Source organism: Hyperolius riggenbachi, chromosome 2 (genome assembly GCF_040937935.1).
Source record: "Hyperolius riggenbachi isolate aHypRig1 chromosome 2, aHypRig1.pri, whole genome shotgun sequence".
Classification (NCBI taxonomy): Eukaryota; Metazoa; Chordata; class Amphibia; order Anura; family Hyperoliidae; genus Hyperolius; species Hyperolius riggenbachi.
Genome location: NC_090647.1, coordinates 314,476,664 through 314,498,630, shown reverse-complemented (window position 1 = coordinate 314,498,630; position 21,967 = coordinate 314,476,664). Strand labels below are relative to the sequence as shown.

At 40.5% G+C, this 21,967-nt stretch overlaps 1 protein-coding gene across 1 annotated transcript in view; it reads right to left on the bottom strand.

Moving 5' to 3' along the window:
* Positions 1-21,967, bottom strand: part of SDC3 (syndecan 3) — a 157,455-nt gene that overhangs the window by 102,677 nt on the left and 32,811 nt on the right. The window lies entirely within an intron of this gene.

Below are 21,967 nucleotides of genomic sequence, written 5' to 3'. Positions count from 1 at the left end.
CACTTGTACTGAAAATAAAAGGATGGGGGGGAGGTATGAAAATGTAAACAGAAAGCTTCTGTCTTATGCCATACTGTCTACATAACCAACTTCTCTTTCTCACTGTTCTACAAGAGCGTTAATGAGGGCCAGGACACAGGAAATCTTCTGTGCGCAGAAAAAGGGGTCTCTCACTGGAACAAAAGATACTCTGACATATCTTTATTTATCACGTTTCTGACTCTTTTTTTTTTTTACAGAAATCCAAAGATTCTTTGATATTAGGGCTCTTTCATGTTGATGTACAGAATGTACATGTGGTGAAGGCATCCTCCCAGAAGGAATTGCACCATGCACAGATATCTTTGGAATCCCTGACATTATTTTTAAAATTGTGGTTCAGACCCTATTTTTATAAAATGCATGTAATTAGCAAATGCTCTACAATTGTTTGCAATAATTATACTGAATGTGCCTGACTGGCTCCTAAAGTCCCATATACTGTTGAGAAACTATGGAATCTTCCTGGATAAAAAGCTGTCCAAGCTCCTCCCTCTATTCTAATATTACCCACAATGTAGTAGGGAGAGGTAGGGAGAGGACATAAACAAGTCTACCTGTCAGCACAAATCACCTGACCAGGTGACAAGTACTGGCTGCAGTGCTAACCACAAAGAGTTAATCAGTCAGCAGCAGAGAGAGGAGATGATTTCAAAATAAAGGACTTCTCTGTGACTAACAAACACTTCAGCAAAAAAGCTATGATCACTGTGCAAAGGAAAAAATGAAAGTACAGCATCTTACCAAGCTGCTGTGCATAGTATTATTATTATTTATTGTATTTATAAAAACGCCAACACATTATGCATCGCTGTACAATCAATAAAATACACAGGGTGACAGACAATATGGAACAAAGTACAAGATACATGGTAGAAGATAAAGCAAGGAGGTTAAAGACTTAGAGACCGTGTATTATAATAATAATTCCAATATTTGTATAGCGCTTTGCTACTGCCAGAATCTTTCAAGGCACACTAAACTTTAGAGCACACTCAGTAGGCAGTAGCAGTGATAGCGAATATTGCCCAAGAAATCCTTACTGAATAGGTGCTGGCCACTGTTTAGGCCTAAGTCAGTCTATGAGAAGGGTGTCCATTGATGGCAGTGCTTGACAAAGTTGGATATACTAGGAGCAGAGGTCCCTGCCAGAGACTAAATGGAGGGGGTAGGGACACACTGGGTAGAGGCTGTAGGGTCGATATTTAACAGAGCACGTTAGGGCAGCGGTGGATTAGGCAATCTTGAAGAGGTGTATTTTGAGGGCCTGTTTGAAAGTGTTGTAAGAGGGGGTGATCTTTACTAGTGGTGAAAGGGAGTTCCAGAGAGTGGGGGCAGCTCTAGAGAAGTCCTACAGTTGCGCATGGGACTGAGAAATGCACAGGGCAGTCAGGCACAGGTCGGTGGAGGATTGGAGTGGGCGGGCAGCCATGTGTCAATGGACGAGCTCAGAGATGTAGGACGGGCAGGTGTTATATATTGATTTGTAGGCCAGGCACAACATTTTGAATCGGATAGTACCCACAGACATCAGACAGCAAGATGGCAGTAACCATGTATGCGAGAAACAGTAGAAGTCAACTATAAGAAATAAGTTGTAGTGATCATCTACCGTTAAAAGTATGCCTGTTGCAGGTAGAGTAGAATACAATAGTGGGAGCCTGTAGTGGGAGGGTATAATCTTTCTTCCTATTGAAAAAAATGCCCAGTGCTAAACTATCATGCTGATCTGGGCTTCAGTAACCTGAGTCACACCGGAAACAAGCATGCAGGCAGTGGAGTCACTGAAGTCAAACACTGAATAATGAAGTTATACATGTTATACATATACTGTGCTCTAAAACATTACAGCATATTATATGCAAAAAGCATTTTTTTTTTACTAGACCAGCATTGGAAGGGTTAAACACAGAGGTTTAAAGTTCCATGGAGAGATATGCAGAAGTTCAGATTGTTACATTCTATTTAGTTAGATGTATCTATTGAGAAATGTTACACACTCTTTGGCTGTCCTCCAGCTCCTTCTCAGTCAGAGAGATGAGTCACATGCCACACTTAGATACATTTATGTAAACAAAATGTATCTATGTCAGCTTCGGATGCATCTGCAGAAATCTCCAGGAACTTTAAAGCACTGTGTAACCCTTCCAATGCTGGTCTAGTAAAAAAAAAAATGCTGGTTGCATATAATATACTGTAAATAATGTTTTAGAGCAAAGTTGAAATGCAGGGTTATATTCCGCTTTAAGGATGATGGGGTTGTTTACAACTGTATCCTTCCATAATTTGTTTGTCACTGCCATTGCCAAGACGAAACTCATACCACCTACCGCATTGTCTTCCCTCGGCCTGTGTCATATGCTGCTATAAAATATGCATTGCTTCCTCTTGTAAGTCACATGATGATTAGTAAGGCATTTAAAATCACTAAAAGCAAATGTGCTTATGTGCATCTACCAATAACTGGCTGCTTGTATTTTGTATTGCTGGAAAAGTCTGTTTATTTCAACCAAATCAACGTTATAGACTATTTAAGAAGAACCTCTAACTATTGTGAAAGCTGAAAGGAAAGGGTTAATAGTAGAAGACAAGTGAGGTAAGAGGCCATGCAGGCCGTGCAATGAGTAATACAGTGAGTCTGATATGGAGTGCATGAAACATAAACGACAGACGCAGAGTCATATTAGTCATCTCTTTTATTCCCGACATCATCACTGAGTTATTAGATGACCATTATGCACCAACAAAAGAGGACAGGGCACTTATGCCACACCTAAGCATCATTTACTCCACTATTACAGAAATTGCACACATTAATGATGTGCTGTCTCCACATTTATGCTTTCTTTATTATAATAATGATCAATTCCAGGCACAGATATATAATTTTGCATCTATTAGATGACAAAAAGCTTATTTTTACCACTGAATAGTCTACTGATATTTTGCATCAATGAGTGTAATGCTATGCTGTAGTATTCTACCTTTCAAATATGGATGTCGCTTGAATTATAAAAACAACAATCCTTCCCCTGGGTTCACAGGGATTTTGTATGTAAAATGTAGAGTGTAGTGTCATCGTCCTCATCCTTCACCTAACCCTTATTATTCAACTGACACCTATATCTAATCTTCCCCTTAACTAAATTACTCTTCTTGTGGCCTAATTTTAAAATCAATATACTATACACTTTTAATTGTTTTGGCTGCCCTCCCCAATACCTTTTGGAGCCCCAAAAAAGGGACACTAAGACAGGCCCCTGCCACACTTTTAGCCATGCCCCAAGCTTACATACCACACGCCCCCCCCCCCCCCCCATACAGTTCTCTTGTGTTTGGTTGTCCTGTTTAGTGGCCCCCCTTCCCTCTCCAATACAGTTTCCTGGTGCCTGGTGGTTTGGAACATCTCTGCCTCCCCCATATACAGATATCGGCACAGAGAGTGATGGGTGGGTAAATGACTAACCTACCTCCACAGTTCCAGCATCCCTCTATCTGCCTTATGCTGCTCCAGCTGTAATGACAGCCCAGATGATGTGTGGTGTGATCTCACCTGGGCTGTCATTACAGCTGGCTCAGCGTGCTGCTGTAATCCCTCCACTTCCACTAGTGCCTTTCATCCTGGTCCTTTCACTGCCGGGACTCAGAGGTGCTGCCTGACATGGGACCATAAAATGTAAACTCTTAAACTGGAAGTATAAATAAGAGACACCAGGAACGTTCTATATACCATTGCTACTACACATATTGATCATCTCAAGTTTATTTTCAGTTTCCCATAATCCTCCTAAACAATGCTTGAACCTAAAAAATAATTATTTTCACTGAGACTTCCACTACAAGCCAAACCAAACCAAGTGCCAAACTTCAGCCAAACTACTTTCTGCAGGGTCTTTTATGAGCCCTGAATGTACCACTAGTGGCCAAATTAAAAAGCCAAATCCACCTGCTGTGCTCACTTCATTCCTTGTGTTACCTGACAGGCTCCCCAAATCTTTTACAAGATGTAATAAAACAAACACACTTAGAAGCTCCATAAATATAACCCTTCCAACCAAACATATCTGTGTATCTGAGTCATCCCGATCTGATCTCAGTAATCTGCAATCTACAGTTTTGCTTGCAAAAGTATTCGGCCCCCTTAAAGTTTTCCACATTTTGTCACATTACTGCCACAAACATAAATCAATTTTTGGGGAATTCCACATGAAAGACCAATATAAAGTGGTGTACAGGTGGGTAGTGGATCGAAAATCATACATGATCCCAAACATTTTTTACAAATCAATAACTGCAAAATGTAGTGTGCGTAATTATTCAGCCCCCTGAGTCAATACTTTGTAGAACCACCTTTTGCTGTAATTACAGCTAGCAGTCTTTTAGGGTATGTCTCTACCAGCTTTGCACATCTAGAGACTGAAATCCTTGCCCATTCTTTGCAAAACAGCTCCAGCTCAGTCAGATTACCATAAATGGACAGCGTTTGTGAACAGCAGTTTTCAGATCTTGCCACAAATTCTCGATTGGATTTAGATCTGGACTTTGACTGGGCCATTTTAACACATGGATATGTTTTGTTTTAAACCATTCCATTGTTCCATTGGCTTTATGTTTAGGGTTGTTGTCCTGCTGGAAGGTGAACCTCCACCCCAGTCTCAAGTCTTTTGCAGACTCCAAGAGGTTTTCTTCCAAGATTTCCCTGTATTTGGCTCCATTCATCTTCCCATAAACTCTGACCAGCTTCCCTGTCCCTGCTGAAGAGAAGCACCCCCAGAGCATGATGCTGCCACCACCATATTTGACAGTGGGGATGGTGTGTTCTGAGTGATGTGCAGTGTTAGTTTTCCACCACACATAGCGTTTTGCATTTTGGCCAAAAAGTTCCATTTTGGTCTCATCTGACCAGAGCACCTTCTTTCACATGTTTGCTGTGTCCCCCAAATGGCTTGTGGCAAACTTCAAACAGGACTTCTTATGCTTTTCTGTTAACAATGGCTTTCTTCTTGCCACTCTTCCATAAAGGCCAACTTTGTGCAGTGCATGACTAATAGTTGTCCTATGGACAGATTCCCCCACCTGAGCTGTAGATCTCTGCAGCTCGTCCAGAGTCACCATGGGCATCTTGACTGAATTTCTGATCAGCGCTCTTCTTGTTCGGCCTGTGAGTTTCGGTGGACGGCCTTGTCTTGGTAGGTTTACAGTTGTGCCATACTCCTTCCATTTCTGAATGATCGATTGAACAGTGCTCCATGGGATGTTCAAGGCTTTGGAAATCTTTTTGTAGCCTAATGCTGCATACACACTTGAGATAAAGGTCTCTGGAAAAGGCAAGATCACAGACCAATTTTACCCCATTCCATGTAGTATGAGAGCCATACCTTCACAGTCTTTTCTATGGAGCTGAACTCCCCATCAGATAAAATCTTTGCAAGATGCTGCACACAGAGATGCCCGTACACATTCAAAAGATCATTATCTGCAAAAGATCTCTTCCTGCAATAGATCCATTCCTGCAAAATGCATTTATAGTCTATGAGATCTGCAGATCACCATACACACCTTGTTTAACAGGCAATCATCTGCAGATCAGATCCACCAGGATGGATTTTCAGATCTGCAGATGATTGCCAGATATGCAGATGAAGTCTGTTAAACAAGGTGTGTATGAGGATCTGCAGATCTCATAGACTATGAATGCATTTTGCAGGAATGGATCTATTGCAGGAAGAGATCTTTTGCAGATAATGATCTTTTGAGTGTGTACGGGCATGTTTGTGTGCAGCATCTTGCAAAGATTTTATCTGATGGGGAGTTCAGCTCCATAGAAAAGACTGTGTAGAGTATGGCTCTCATACTACATGGAAGGGGGTAAAATTGGTCTGTGATCTTGCCTTTTCCAGAGACTTTTATCTCAAGTGTGTATGCAGCATTAGCCTGCTTTAAATTTCTCAATAACTTTATCCCTGACCTGTCTGGTGTGTTCTTTGGACTTCATGGTGTTGTTGCTCCGAATATTCTCTTAGACAACCTCTGAGGCCGTCACAGAGCAGCTGTATTTGTAGTGACATTAGATTACACACATGTGCACTCTATTTAATCATTAGCACTCATCAGGCAATGTCTATGGGCAACTAACTGCACTCAGACCAAAGGGGGCTGAATAATTACGCACACCACACTTTGTAGTTATTGATTTGTAAAAAATGTTTGGAATCATGTATGATTTTCGTTCCACTTCTCACGTGTACACTACTTTGTATTGGTCTTTCACGTGGAATTCCAATAAAACTGATTCATGTTTGTAGCAGTAATGTGACAAAATGTAGAAAACTTCAAGGGGGCCTGAATACTTTTGCAAGCCACTGTAAATACCGTAGCTAAAACTGTATTTCACCTTTCCAATCTGCCTTACTGAACAAACCCAAAAATGTACAAAAGAAAAGGTTCTGGCTTCACATCAGACATATGAGTGCCAGCCAGAAAAAATAAGATCTATAGCCTGCCTTGACATTTCTCCTCAGTCATCCAAACAATAATAAGACAGCCAGGAGTTCAGCCACATTGTTATTACTTTAAAAGCTGCACGGTTATCCCTAGTGATAACTTCTAAGCAACGTAAGCCCAGGGCTACAGTGGTGATGTCTGAACTTCTGAATCTGAAAACATCTCCAGACAGGATTCCCCTTAAGTGGTGCTGTTGGAGATTTTAGTACAATTGCTCAGAGATTAGTCTCATGCGATTCATTTCCCAAAGTAAGATGGAAGAAATTGTTCAAGACTCTCAGAAATGAGCAATTGCTAAATGACTTATCTTCTTCACCCACTCAAGTATGGAAGAGAGGAACAGATATCTGTCACAAGTACTTTAGGGACCACCCCAACATTTGCTTTTCATAAGAATTTGCAACACTCCTGAGAGAATTTGGTGGTGGGATTAGCATTTGTGAATTGGGAAATTTCTAAAATGGTTTCTTACATCTGTTAGCATGGGAAGCAATTAGAATTGATCCCACTAGATTTTGTAAATTCTATACATGTACATTCTATACACTCTCAATGAATAACTTAAGAAATCCAGATAAAAATACAGGGAGGAAAGAAAAGCTGTATACAGGCTTAAAGGGAAGGTTCAAGCAAAATAAAAAAATGAGTTTCACTTACCCGGGGCTTCTACCAGCCCCATGCAGCCATCCTGTGCCCTCGTAGTCACTCACTGCTGCTCCAGTCCCCCGCTGGCAGCTTGCCGACCTCGGAGGTCGGCGGGACACATTGCGTACATTTTTTCGCATTCCCGCTAGTGCAGGAACAATAACACATACATTTTTACGCATTACTGGTTCAATGCGTACATTTTTACGCATTGAAACAGTAATGCGTAAAAATGTATGTGTTAATGTTCATGCACTAGCAGGAATGCGTAAAAATGTACGCAATGCGTCCTGCCGACCTCCGAGGTCGGCAAGCTGCCAGCGGGGGACTGGAGCAGCAGTGAGTGACTACGAGGGCACAGGATGGCTGCATGGGGCTGGTAGAAGCCCCAGGTAAGTGAAACTCATTTTTTTATTTTACTTGGACCTTCCCTTTAAAGCAGAACTTAGCACAGAACTTCCTCTCAAGTTTAAAAGATTAGCCACAGCATAATAACCTTTATGGAAAACAAATATCTTTATTACAATTTATGGAAATCCTTAAAAAAAACACGAAAGTTTTACATTGTTTCACCTTTGAAGGGGGCACTGAAAGGGTTAAGCCTCAATGTTTACAGTATGGAGAGCCGCCTTGGCTTCACAGTTGCTGATAAGACCAAATAGACATTCTGATCTCCTTAAACAAACAAAAGAACACCAAGAAATGAATTTCTTCAGCAACTATATGTTAACTTTTCATTGTGTGCAGTGCAAGAGTTATGGTCCACTTAGTCAGGCCTAAACACAGAATATTACTTTAGCTCTGCACAGTCATGCCCATATAGGCCTTCAAGTTATCTTCTGATAAGAGCAGTGGGTGTAGCGGGAAGAAACAATTGCAATTAGATAAATAAAATCCAATATGGATTATTGCTATTCCTTGCACCAGCGTCGGGACAGTGGTAAGAAAATCCCTGTACAGACAGCAAATTATTTCAGATGAGGAATGTTTTCTGTCTGTACAAAGCTTAACCACACATACATACAGAAAATATTTCCCTGCTTTGAGATAATGAGGGAGAAAAAACAATTACAGGGGAATCAGTCTAACATTATGTAAGTAAAAGAGTACTGGATTGCTATGGGAATATTTGTGTGGATAAATAACTACTGTGTTACCCCAAAAAATAAGAAGGGCCCATATGCATTTTCCTTTTCTCCAGAATTTTCTCCTAGTTGATATTTTAACAACTTGTCAATAAAATGCCTATAAAACCACCAGCAAGCAAGAAAATAAGGTTAGGTCTTAAAGAACCGCACATGCGCAGGACTCTCATGCAGGCCAGTGCAGGTGACGTGTAGCGTGCACAGTGGGGGCATGCATGTTAGACTTCAAGCCAAAGTCGCTGATTAACGGAGCTGGGACCAGGACCATGGAAGAAGCCAGGAGGACACCGGGGGATCTCGCGGGCTGGAGGAAGTCCCAGGTAAGTCCAAATTTTTTAAAGTTAGCTCATGCTAGCTACATCAACCCCCCCCCCCCCCCGATCACCGCCGGCACGCTCTGATCCCCCCCCCCCCCCCGATTGCATACCCACCCCTGCAGGCGCAGCGTCTCCATAGCCTCCGGGGGTCGCTATGGCGGCGATCGGAACTGCGCATGGCGTCAAACGCCATGCCCGATCGTCCCCATAGCAACACCTGAAGCCGGATAGAGAAGTTGTGGCTCTCACGGGATTGCGGCCAAGTAAACATCGCCGGTGGCGATCGGAGGGGGGAGAGAACAGTGCCGGGCAACTTGGGGGGGAAAGTGTAGCTAGCCTCTTGCTAGCTACACTAACTTAAACACATTTAAAAAAAAAAAGCCACCTGTGGCCGCAATAAATGTAACTCCAGGGTGGTTAAAGAAAAGATGAAAAAGTATATCTTAGGAGAAAACTCAAGCGGAAAAGTTAATTGCATGTGGGCCAGGATTTTATATGAATTTTTGCACAAAAAGATGCATAGGGGTTATTTTCAGAGGATGTCTTATTTTTTTTAATGAGCAACAGTCTACATTTATTCTTAACAAAAACGAATTTCAATATGTCTTCAAATATAGTAATGTCATCACATTCTGGATCATCATCATAACTCTCCAAACCTTGAATTCCATCATGAATTTCTCATAATTTCCTTTTTCTATGTATAACAAGCTGCATTTACTGAGAGCCTGGCACTTGCCAACTATTATTGTTTTGGGTCTCGTGGGGTCTTTTGAGTGTGATTCTTTTGGGGGTATCTGCTCTGCTCGAAGGGTCTATCTATCCTGCTGCATTCTATTACCAATAGCCATTACTTTTTTGCATGTGTACCGTAACCGCTTATATTTCAAGCACACTCAAAAATCCAGAAAAATCCCGCTAGGGCTTATTTTTGGAGTAGGCATTAGTTTCAGGGAAACAGGGTAGATGTCTGTATGTGTGCCAGACCCCTGGGATGACCTCTCGTTACATGGCAGAAATAAAGATTAGCCCGACTGGATTTCCCCAGCAGATCTCTGTTGTATTTATCAGCACCAGAAGGTGTGTGGCTTTAGCCTCTCTCCACAGGAAAGCCAATCCTCCATATTTCTATTTCCCATATTTTATGGTATGAGCGGGTCACAGAATATACAAGGATTTCAGAGAAGGCTCAAAGACCAGTTTGGATGGCCCAATTCTGAGCTGCAGACAATGCAAATGCAAAGTCCCTAGTATCCGCCACCAGCGAGGTTCACCTGCTACATGTGCTTGCCGGTTGTTTGAGTAACCGGCTAAAAAAGGACACAGCAGGATAAAATACCCCTGAGCCTCCAGTGACGTCCTGTAGCTCCTAGCGGCTTTCTGGTGTCTTCAACGTACGGCTCCCAGCGTGTCACAACTTGACCCACAGGTCACATGACACACCGGGAGCCATGCACGAACGCCGGGAAGCTGCTACGAGCTACAGGCCCAGTGATTATTTTGTGGCCAGATACCCCCACCCAAAACTCCCCCCAAAAAGCCCCCATTATCTCCTCAGGCATGCCAGTTAGTTGAGACTTTTGGTTGTCTGAGTTCCGGAAAACGGGGACTTTGCTGTATTAGCATCACTATCTCTAATTAACTATCTCTAGCAAACACATTTCCTCTGGAAAAAAAAAATCTACACAGATTGAAATTTTTGATATAAAGACAGACTGGTGCAAATTGCCTCTATCAGTATTCCTGCCGATAATTTCCAATACAAATTTCAGCATAAATTGTGGGTAATTAATTGCAAGCAACCCTCATTAAAACAAATATGATATTAAAAAATCTCATTCTCAGCAGATTTTAGTCACAGATACAGCCCTTGCTAGTACTGCTCACAATTACTACCTATAATCTAACTTGCTGTAACTGGCAAAATGGCTTGTTTTAAACAGCCTGGGGCAATTCAGATGTAAAAGATACAATGGCCAAATGTATATCAGCCCTGCTATCTAAAAAACAACACATTCATCACAAATCTTTACACATTTTGGAATACACGTACAATACAATTTTCCAAGAATGAACTGATATTATGTTAAGTATAGTGTTCATACAGACCTAGTCTAACACATGCAGAAAAAGTTGTGCTATCTATGACATGTTCATTGTAACGGACATAGAAGTGGTGAGAACAACTGGCATGGTCTCAGATCATGCATAAACATTTCAAATTTTTATTTTCCTGTGTTGCAAAATCATGACTTCTACTCTGTATGTCTGCTCCTAACGTCTATTCCCAATTGAATTTTTGTTAAGTATTTTTCTGTTCCAAGTACAGTTAAAAGACATTTGCAAAATCACTTTGACTTCACAGATCTCTGTACAAAGTGTCTGAAACACTGTTTTCACAAATTCTTTCTTGCTCGTGTTTCAAGGAAACTCACTGTAGGGTCAGCCTCCTTTTGGGTCAGCCAACTTGGGTCAATTTAATGTAATACCATTTTATGAAGATACACTTTTTAATATATCTAAAAAAAAGAGTGCAACTCTAGCCATTTTGTAGAGTAATATTATTAAAAATAATCTTTCGATTTCAGTTTGCAGCCAGGTTCCAATTTCCAGATATTGGGAGATGCTTCAAAATGTGCTTACATTAAATTAAAACCAAGCAGACAGCTCTTTGGTGAACAGAACATCTCCTCCTTCTAATCAGGTGCTCAGCCAGTTCAGCTACCACAGATAGTAGATATGTGGCATATCTATCTCCACAAGACAAGGTATGTAAATACTGTTATGTCTGCTGAAATCATTGTACTATACAGTATATAATTATTAAGTGGGGACTTTTTCCATAAAAGTTTGCATTCCAGATGAAAACATCAAGGGTGGCAAGAGGACTGTGTCAAGATTATTCACTTATCTGAGTAATCTCAGCTTGATATTCTCAGCACAGGAACTTACAAGGAACCTACAGCGAGAGGTAGATGGAGGCTGCCATATTTATTTCCTTTTAACTATTTGACATTCCTGGACGTGAAACTCACGTCCAGGAAGCCATGTGCGCTCCTGCGCGTCCACGCGGCCGATCGCGCGCGTGCACGCGCGCTCCCGGCCGGCGGTTTGTTAGCCAGTGAATCAGTGAATCGGGCAACGGTGCCCGATCACTGATTCCTCTCCCCCGCAGAAAAAGCGACAGCTTCTCTCGGAAGCTACGCTTTTTCTGCTTCCTATGTCGCTCTAAGCGTACGTGGTACGCTTAGAGTGACGTCACTGTAAACAACTCATGGCTGCCATCTTGTGGCCAAAAAGTAAACTACATCTAAATGTTAAATAAAAATAAAAATATATTAAATACAATTTCAATCCCACCCTCCCAAAAATACCCACATAAAATGTTTAATTAAAAAAAACAAAAAAACATTACAATAAAAAAAAAAAAAACACAAATATTTACCTAAGGGTCTAAACTTTTTAAATATCTATGTAAAGATGAAATATTTCTTTTTTTTTATTATAAGCTTGTAAATAGTGATGAATGCAAAACGGAAAAAATGCACTTTTATTTCCAAATAAAATATTGTCGCCATACATTGTGATAGGGACATAATTTAAATGGTGTAATAACCGGGACAAATGGGCATATACAATACGTGGGTTTTAATTATGGAGGCATGTATTATTTTAAAACTATAATTGCCGAAAAGTGAGAAATAATGATTTGTTTCCGTTTTTTTCTTATTCTTCCTTTTAAAATGCATTTACAGTAAAGTGGCTCTTAGTAAAATGTACCCCCCAAAGAAAGCCTAATTGGTGGCGGAAAAAACAAGATATAGATCAGTTCATTGTGATAAGTAGTAATAAAGTTATAGGCTAATGAATGGGAGGTGAACATTGTTCGGATGCATGAAGCGAAAAACGACTGAATGCGAACTGGTTAAGCAAATACCAGTTGCCTGGCTATCCTGCTGCTCCTGTGTCTCTAATACTTTTAGCCACAGCCCTTGAACAAGCATGCAGCAGATCAAGTGTTTTTGACATTTTTGTCAAATGTGCCAAGATTAGCTGCATGCTTGTTTCTGGTGTTATTCAGACACTACCGCTGCCAAACAGATCAGCAGGGCTGCCAGGAAACTGGTATTGTTTATAGAGAAATAAATATGGCAGCCTCCATATACTTCTTGCTTCGGGTTCCCTTTAAGGAAAGAGAAGAGAGTGATGGTATTGTTTTACACCATGGGGGTTAATCTGGGTTTTGGGGTGCCATTGCAATGGCATGCAGGTATACTGGGACAAATGCTTTTCATTTAATGAATTTGCATGAGGCAAAAAAACTGTCTTATTGAGTTATTTTTTTCATTGCAGGGGTACCAATACATTTATTCACAAATGTGCGCAGCTAAAATCTCTGATTGGTTGCTCGTGATAACAACCTCAGATGCCACTTCTGTTTCCTGTTTGACTAGCAAATCTGGGGTTTATGACTGCATCACATGATCAAAGCAATCACATGCCTCTTCATGATTTCTCTTACAAGCAATCATCTCTAGTGACAAATAGTCATAAGACAATAAAAAAATTATAGAGAATATTTAAGCATAGACATGTAATGACATACAACAATGAAGTATACTAGTGAATTTGAGTACCATGAAGGAAGTATTGGGGGGGGGGATACTTACAAAACTTGGAATGAGACTGCTAGAGAGAAATTTCTATTCGAGTAGCAAAAAGCTTTGAAATGTTTGCCAAACATATGTTGTAGCAGAGAAAAGGCATCACAAATACAATTTGCAAAGCCAGCTCAAATACATGGGTCCATATATTTTGATTTATCACAGCAAGGGGCAAAAAAACTAATAACATGGGAGGGATATTCCATCAAATAGTTGCAACAGCCAGACCAGAGCTGTGATCTAGTACAGAATGGTGATTACTGGAAGCTTCTAAAGGGAGTGGTATCCTTGTTGCCCACAACAGAATTTCTCTTTCATGTTTGTAGTAAAGGAACAGCATTGGAAAGGAAAGACGGTCTGCTATGGACAAGAAGACATTATGAGACTCCATGGAATATATGTTGCTCCATTATGTTCACTATAGGCCGTATCTGGCTGGAGGTTTGTCATGATAATTGGGAACATAAACTACATACTCAGCCATTTCTGATAGGTTTCATAATGCAAGTGATGCAGCCTCCTCATATGTATGTGATAGGAATCATTATGTTACGGGAAGTGCAGCATTAAGCCCACGTGACAGCATGGAGTATAAGAACGCAAATCAAGGCTGCAATAAATCTCTGCTGCTTAGTACATTTACGAGTATAAGATTCTATGTGGTAATAATGCATATTTTATACTACATTAGGTCTATTTAATCTGGTTGTATACTACATAAAGGTGCAAAAAAGTCAATGCAAATACATGATCATGTTCCCTTTCTGGAATATCCCTGACACTCTCACATTTAAACACATCTGATTCCTCCATGTGAGATGTAAATCCTCTAAATCTCCTTATCAAGAGTCTCCTCCCTGCAGTTTTCAGTGTGAGTATGCATTGTGCAGAGGGGGGAGAAGCACTCTCACAGCTGTCATGTACAGGGAGGTCTAGAGCAGTCACCGCACACCAGCAGAAGGGGAAGCAGCGCACAATAGAAGACTCAGATTCATCTACAGCCACATTACTGTGCTTACACACTATACGTGACTGATAGCATTCTATATCTACTCATAATGTCTTCCATATCACTGTACTTTATTATGTTACTGATACTGTTTATAAAACAATGAGCTACTATGTTCTATAGGTAATCCAAATCACTGCACAGTATAGGTATTATCAGCTTCACATGATACAGCTGAATGACCCATACAATTGTGTTCATCCATATGAAATTCAGTGGGATGTAATGTCTTTATTTTTACATTGAAAGTAACTAAACCTTTTAAAGCAAATGCTGAAAATCATCATCATTATTGCTATCGTCATTCTGCTTGTTGTCAAGAAGCCAATAGTTTAATCTAATACTACGTATGACTGTGTGCGCAAACGTATCAATATAGGACACTTTATACATCAGATTACACTGCCATTGTCAGGGACTGGGACTGACCTCAGCTGCCTGGACATTGAAGCAAGAGGAGAGAAAGAGCATTTCGTTAGGGTTATGCACCAATATTAGAGGAGCTAGTGCTGGAGGATAGGGCGGAGGAGGCTCCCATCAGTGTTTATAGTTAGAAAGTAAGGGTTATCATAAGGGGGCAGGATAGGAGAGGTGTCAGAAAGTGGTTATCTTTAGCGTTTAGGCATCAGTTAATCTTAGGGGAGGATAGTAGCTGGATCTGCCTCTGACACAGGAGACCAGGGTTGGAATCTCGGCTCTGCCTGTTCAGTAAGCCAGCACCTATTCAGTGAGGAGATCTTGTGCAAGACTCCCTAACACTGCTACTGCCTATAGAGCGCACTCTAGTGGCTGCAGCTCTGGCGCTTTGAGTCCGCCAGGAGAAAAGCGCAATATAAATGTTCTGTGTCTTGTCTTGATAGTGCCAGACATCAGGAAGGGAATTTAGCAGTAGGAAGGTCGGTCAGGTTAGGCAATCAATGAGAGACATGTACTGAAATACCAATGAAAACACCATCACAAACCCAAAATAGAGTATAATTTATAGAATTACCAATGCTCTATTTCCTAAGCAAAACTCACACCTCTGATTTTTTTATGCATTTAGAAAATGTACCATGTATCAAACAGAATTAACTTTTAAATAATCCTTATGCGCCAGCTGTAATGACTATCACTGTTTATTTTTGAACAAACAACATATTAAGCACCTACCTGGTAAAGGCAAAAATAAAATAATAGCTTGCCTTAAAATAGGATGCTAAGTAGATGAATAAACAACAGCTGTCAATAAGGATCATGGACGGAAGGACAGACCCTTATCAGCAGTCGGGTGCTTACCTGACTGCAACTGAGTTTGCTCTTTGTGATTTGTGTCTTTCATTTGACATTAGGCAGTGATTTACTGAATACTAATACAGTGCCTGATATTTACTCTGATACTAGACGTGGAACCTGGGAACTGACAGACTGCACTCTATAATACTATAGGGTCATTTATATCTATAATGTGCAAAAAAAAACATATCCCACAAATATATCACAAATCAGCTAATATTAAGTCAAAAAAGTGTCAGAACAGTTATAGGGCATTATTAGTCAAGTATTTTGCAATGGCGCCTTCTTCCATTTTAACTTGCCATCATCACACAGTGCAGCAGGTGTCCGATTTTATTTAAAAACATTGGAACTTACTGCTGGCTATTAATTCTCAGCTCCAAACAAAGTTATAAACAAAATGTCTGGTATATCACTAAGCAAAGTGTCTATTTGTTAGCTTTTTCAAATATTTTATTAGAGATTTAGCTGTCTTTAACAAGATAACTTTATCATTACATTGTTGGTAGTGTCATTTCAGTTAAGAATTCTGAAAACCATGGGCACATATTTTGTATCAAACAGTATATTGGCTTTTACGTGTCCAACTTAAACTACTTCCAACTCCCTTAGTTGTTTCTATTTCTGTTTTCCCCTACCCACCTCCCTAACCCTATTTCTCTGCACTGGAGTCTAATTTGACTCTCAAGTGCCTGACCATACTAGTTAGAGCAGGCTTTCTCAACCAAGGGTCCCTGGCTTTTTCCTTTTTGGGGAGGGAGAACGTTTACCATGCAACTGCTCAGCTTCTCTTCACTCATGATCTGCCCATCCTAAGTTCCAGCCTCCCTACTTTTTCAACAATGGTACAATAGTTATGTGACTGTTGTGTTGCATGACACATGAACATTGTGCTGTGGTGATGATTGCGCACACAGCTACCTGGAAATGAGGACAGATGTCCAGGAAGAGAAATAAAGCTACAACTACAACCAATGTTCTCATGCCATACTCTCCAATAGGGTGCACCTGTACATTAATATACTATGCTAAAATTACAAGTGCTGTAATTTGGTGCATGATACCAAACAGTACTAAAAGAAGTAGTGGATTTGAGAATATGATAAGGCCCAAAGTATTTCAGGGCACTAAAATGAGGAGCACTTAATGAGGGGAGGAACACTGAGAAGTACAACAATTACAATGTATGTGTGTAATGAGCACAGTACAGTGCCTAAACAGCTAAAAGTCCAAACTCAATGGACATGTGTGTTGTACTTTAACACAACATAACTGTTCTTTATGATGAATGACAACATTTGAGCTGTCATCAAAAATGCACGTGGCAGTTCATTGTGGGTTGCAGTAAAGGAAATTAAAATGAACCCATTTACAACAAGGGGTCCATTCTGCACTATGTGCTCTGTAGTATGCACTGCACTGAATTGCAACATATAACCCATGGTGAGAATAGTCCTTAAAGGGGCTCCTGACCAAGTACTTAAAAAGTAACCGGACATCTGTTAATAAGGGAACTTATGCAGAGAACAAAACGATCACTCCGTAGGACTAAAGGTGCCCACTAATGATACTATCTTTTTGTACAATATTACCAAATCTGAGTTTATATATTTTTAATGGATACTTTAAGTTGTCCCTCATAAAAGTGGTCATCTTAAGTAAACATTTGTGACATTTGTTTGTAAAAATTGGACCAAATCAATGTTTCTCCCTACTCCTCACTTTGGTGGCTCCATAAAAAAAAGAAAGGCACTCATGCCTCCAAAGCTACTTCATACTCAACCGGTCCCTCAACCCCAGTAATCATGGGACCAAGTCTCTGGTGGAATGCCAGGGTCTCCTCGCATTCACAGGGCATTTGGCAGTCTGGATGTTGCTCAAGTCTCCTGAGCCACACCCACCTTCTATGGCCCATCACAATTCCACGTCATCACGTCATAAATGCCACTGAGGGAGGGCAAGTGGCAGTTATGGCCACGCCCAAACTAAAAACAGAGTGTGAGAGGGTAAGTGTCTGAAATAGAGAGAGAGAGATCATGTGCCACTCACTCTCACAGGAGGCAATACAGGAGGCCAGAGATTGATGCTGCAAACAGACTCCTGAAGATTCTAGGGCCATGGTCAAATTAGGTCAGTTGATGTCACCTGGAGATGCAGTAATTATTTTAAGGAGTTATGTTTATTAGGTGGGAAAAGTAGGCAGGTTGTAAAATCTTCTCCCTCCCCCACTTAAAGGCTCGTACGTCATTTATCTGTGTCTGAGTTACAGTGAACCCTAGTAAAATTGCCAGACATAGTTCTTCTGTACATAATCACCATTATGTATGTATGCTTTTGCAAAACAAATAAAGTACATTACCAGGCATGAAAATGCATAAGTCCTTCTGTGTACTTATGTTACCTTTTGCCACTAATTCAGTTAGAATATAAAATATTTAAATTACAGACCAGGTTAAGAGTGGTGATCAATGATTCATAATCTGAGTGGTCTAGGGTCATATAAGTGGTGTACCACAAGGTTCAATTTAAGGACTATTACTCTTCAACTTTTGTATAATTGATACAAATTACTATTACTATTCGAAGTGAGGTTTCTGTGTTTGCAAATGGAACTAATCTTCATAGTGTAATATGTTCCTAAGAAGATGCCAACATAAAAGCTGATCTAGGCATAATAAATATTCAGGCAATTACACACAAAGCAAGCTGCAGTTTTGACAAATGTGAGGGTATTCACCTGAGGATTATAATTATGTATGAACTATACAACCTACATGTTAAATGTGAGAATACATGATGGAAAAGGATCTAGGTTATATTCCAGAACCTGCATTTACTAGCATAATAGAAAGTCAGGCAACAGTTTCTCAACACTAGACTGCATAATAAATTGTAATTTCTTAAACAAATTTGCCATTTTTGAGGTAAGCCACCGTCTCTTTTCTCAAAGGTAATAAGAGGGAACATCACAGAAAGCCTGCCTCTTCCTGTCTAAAAAAATGTTTAAGGAGTGATTACAGGGGCTGGGAGTAATGAGGAAAGGAACGAACAACATACAGAGTTACCATATGTGCAGTGTTCTCCCCACAATTTTTTTCAAGCCGGGTGGCATGAAAAAGTAGCCAGGTGGGGGTGAGATGAGAGAATGCAGGGCTGGTGCTTCTCTGCACATTTCTGCTTACAGCAGAGGAGGTGAGCCGATGACAGCCGGTTGCTCACCAAAACTAGCCAGGTGGAGCACCCGGCTAAAAGTGCCTGGGGAGAACACTGATGTGGATCTAGTATGAACATACCTCTGTGTTTACCTTAAGTAGCTTTGCCTGGGGTCAGGTGGGCTTTAAAAAGAGTATAGAGTGATGAGTGGGTAAATAAGCTGAAGTAACTTGATTAAGTTCTTATGCAGGTAAACATGAAATAATGTACACTTCCCTAATATGCACAACAACAGGCACTCTGCTCCTTTCTGCCGGATGAGATGCGCACTGAACTGGCATTAAAAGACGGTACCATAGTACTCAGTAGTGCTCAGTAGCATCATTTACCGTCGTTGGTAAGAGGCCACACTCGATCCCATTGTTTCCTATGATCTTGTTTAGTTCTGGAAACTACACGTAGCTTTTAAGATCGTTTAAGCGCTTCCGTGTCTCCCTGCGGGCGCCATGACGAGAATAGCCGAATGACAAGAATTGCAGCCAAAGGTTGCCAAATGCTTTTCTGCTCGTTAGCAGAAAAGCATTTAAGTGAAACGCTGCACTGCTGGTTTAGAACAACAATTGCTCCTTGCTTTAGGGCACACTGCACAACCAGCATTAGGCAGTGCCACTATTGCCTTAGCTAAAAGAAGAATATAGGATACATTGCAGTCAGTCTTTCATTTTTATTATTATTTTCTTTGCTACTCTGATTTTACTGCAGGACTATAAGTTGATTGTTTGACATTTCAGTTAGATTTCCACTACTGAATTGATACCAAAAAGTAGCAGACATTTTTCACTTGTTAAGCAGCCCATACACTCAGCCGATTTTCTGGACGATCGATCGATCGCGGTCGATCGATCGATCGATCGATCGCAAATCGGTTGGCCGATCGACCGATCGACGGCCGATTTCGATCGATTTCGATGGATTTCCATCGAACTAGCAGGGTGGAAAATTTAGGTCGATCTGATGAGATTGCTTATCAGTTTGCATTGGCCTTAATGGAAATCTGATGGCAAAAAAATGCCATCAGATCGAATTTCAACAGATTTCAAACTGAAATCTGTTGGAATTCTATCCTGGTAAAAAATGTTCTAAAAACGCATCAGATAGATCATCAGATGCATTTCTTATCTGTCTGCTGCCAATCTGACGAGTGTATGGGCACCTTTATTCTGTGAGAAAAGCTGAGAGCATGCACAGCTCAGTCTCTGAGGACTGTGACTGGGAAACACTAATTCAGATGATACCATATCAGCTCCTGCTCTTATCAGAGAGAATTGACTGATGAAGTGTAAGGAGAGCTTTTATATCCTATCCAATAAAACAAAGGAACAGCTTTTCAAATACACAATTGTGCCCACTGCCATCACATCATTGCAGTTGAACATTAGATGATAACAGAGTAAAAGGTGTATCATACAGTAATAGCTATATAATGGTGTGTGCACTTCAACGTAGTGACAACAGTTAACCAAATAAGGTTGTAAAATTTGCTGCAAATGACGCTATATACAGTATGTGAGTCTGACTACACAACATATGCTGCAAACTGTGCATATGCTGTGTGTAGGTGTATTATTTTAATTAGCTCCTTAGTAGTGTTAAGTTTATTTCCATCATTTTCTACATTTAGCTGGATAGGCACTGATGATGTCACGCTTACAGAAAGAGAACATCTGTAGTTATATCCAACAATACATCATGGTCTTAGCTGACCATCATCACTTTATGAGTGTCACTATTCAGGTGCATGGTTGGTTTCCCTGTTTGTGTCTATTATGGTCAGCAGCCCTCATAAAAAACAATTTAGTATTGTGGCTTTCTGCTACCTGTCATGTTCAGATGCCGTGCAGAGCAGCTGTCTAGTCAGCATTCTGTGGAAATGTAAGGGACTAATTCACATGGGTGGCTGAACTGTGTCATTCAGCCACCGGTGATCAAAGTGATGCTCTTGCGATCTTACAATCTAGAGAGTAGAGGGTTAAAAACAATGGGGAAGGAGACACAAGGGTTAGTGAATGAGGCAGTGAACTTCCAATGCTACCTATAGCAACTTGTAGACTTGTCTGAAAAGGTGTATTTTAGTGTAAGATCTTTTACTGACTAAAAATGAGTGCACTACTGGATGAAATAGTGTTGTTGTTTTTTTTCACTTTAAATCTGGTAATTTCTGTTCTTCCAACAGAGCCAGATTATAGACTAGGCAACAAAGACACCTGTCTGGCAACTGTCAAGACAGCAAATCCGCTGATTTCTCAGACTCTACTACCCCCACCTGAATGCACATTCTCAAAGGCTCCCTTATGACACACAGTAAGCAAGCAACAAATTGGCTGGTGTAGCCAAGTTCAGACCCACACACTAGGGATGATCAAAGAGATGTAAATAGTTCTGAGTTTATCAATTTAAACATGGGTTTAAACTAATTAGTCCATTTTCAAACTGCATGTATTTGCATAAAAATTAGCATAAATTTGCATCAGTTTGGGAAAAATTGCCTATCATTGATCATTGAGCATCCCTACCTGGCACATAAGATCACCTATGTAAAGCTGGCGCATACCTGTGCTCCTCCCTTCCATATAATTAATTACAGCCACCACCTGCATCCGTTACCCACTGGCTGATGCATTTCCCATCAACACTGCGCTAATGGTTAGTGCATGTGATTTGCATACATGTAGTAATGGTCAGCATATATGCAAATCGCTAGTACTGCACTACTAACCATTGCCTGCATATATGCAAGAAACAAGTAAACAAGTAACATTCAGCCTTGCTGAAAGCAACTAATCAGGCTTTTACATACTGTAAGTGAAAAATTCGGACTTGTTGCTCGGGACAACTGCATCACTTTTGCACCAGTTTTCTTTGAACCGGTTCAAACACTGAGTGCAATGCTGGCACTATATACAGTAGCTCAAAAGCATACTGTACATTACGCCGTATCAAGTATGAAACAGAAGACAGATAGGCAAGTAGCAGAGATGTCAAGCAAGTCAATAGTGCTTTGAAAATAGTTTTTGCAGAGGTCCCAAAGCTGCTACCTTTCCTAGGGCTCAATATGGCCTTAATTCAGTTCTTTACAAACACACAAATTTGTTCATTTGTTACAAAACAGTTCAAAGTTACATTACAGAAAACAATCTTCCTTTCTAAAAGAAAAAT